This window comes from Gekko japonicus, unplaced genomic scaffold (assembly GCF_001447785.1).
Source record: "Gekko japonicus isolate JY-2015 unplaced genomic scaffold, Gekko_japonicus_V1.1 scaffold351, whole genome shotgun sequence".
Taxonomy (NCBI): Eukaryota; Metazoa; Chordata; class Lepidosauria; order Squamata; family Gekkonidae; genus Gekko; species Gekko japonicus.
In genome coordinates this window covers 162537-163499 of record NW_015172561.1, presented here as the reverse complement: position 1 = coordinate 163499, position 963 = coordinate 162537, and the positions used below count along the sequence as shown (strand labels likewise).

General features: G+C 61.6%; 1 protein-coding gene across 1 annotated transcript in view; it reads left to right on the top strand.

The window, feature by feature from the left end:
• The first annotated feature begins 804 nt into the window (after nucleotides 1-804).
• Nucleotides 805-963, top strand: part of UBE2E1 (ubiquitin conjugating enzyme E2E 1) — a 79838-nt gene continuing 79679 nt past the window's right edge. The window contains exon 1 of the mRNA XM_015421231.1: nucleotides 805-878. The gene's annotated coding sequence lies outside the window, so the exon portion shown is untranslated. The remainder of the gene's footprint in view (nucleotides 879-963) is intronic.

Here is a 963-nt window from a genome sequence, read left to right as displayed (position 1 = left end):
ATGCAGCTCCTTCTGCCAGGGCAGGCCGGCCACTTGCTCGAGGGCTCCAGCAGCCAGTCCCCAAACGAAGTCTGCTGTGCTTGGAGCCTCCAGAGCTGGGACAGGTGGTTGCCGTCCCGCGGGGGCACCGAGAGGAAACGGGGAATAAGTTCGCCCGTAGGCAGTGACACGTGTCTCTCAGTTCCCACCTTTTGTGATCTTAAAAGGCTATGACCGATGGGGAGGGGAGGGGAGGGGAGAAGAAAAGGGGACAGTATTTGGGGGTCTCTTCGAGTGGGCTGAAACGCCACAAACCCCTCAGGTTTTGTCTTAGAAACTCTGGAAAGAAGCCCTCTTTCACTCCTCTCCTCCCGGCCCAAGAGGCGCCCCTCATTTTTTGAGGGGGGGGACATAGGGTGTCTGTTTAAGATGCCCCCTCTGAACAGCCAAGTCGTAAAATGTGCGGTATTTACACAGCTTCCTTCAGTCACATCCAGGACTTCCCCCAGGCGTTTCTCCCCCCCCCCTCTTTTCTCCCTCATCACCTATCTAAAAATCCTAAAGGCACAGGGGGGGGGGGGGGAGGGAGGTTTGAGAAGCCCCAGGGAAGCTCCCCTCCGACGACACAATATGTGGCCAAAGTTTCCCCTCTCCCCCTTGTGAGTGTGTCTGTGGGCGCACACGTAGGGGGAGGAAAAGCTTTTTACCCGGGGGGGGGGCTTGGCGGGGGGCCGCCCCCCCCGGGTGGGGGGGGGGGGGGGGGCGGCAGAGGCAGGCAGGGAAGCCATTGCCTGTTTAATAGTTGCTGTTGCAGCACTTCCGCTTCTCTCCCAGCGAGAGAGACACGAGTGGCCAGGCCCAGCCGCACCGAGGAGGAGCAGCCAGACACAAAGGGAGAGGTATGGGGAAGGGGCACCCCCATCGCCACCGCAAGGCACGGCCGGCCGCCCCCCCCCCTTTTCCCCTCGGCCCAGGAGGGCGCTG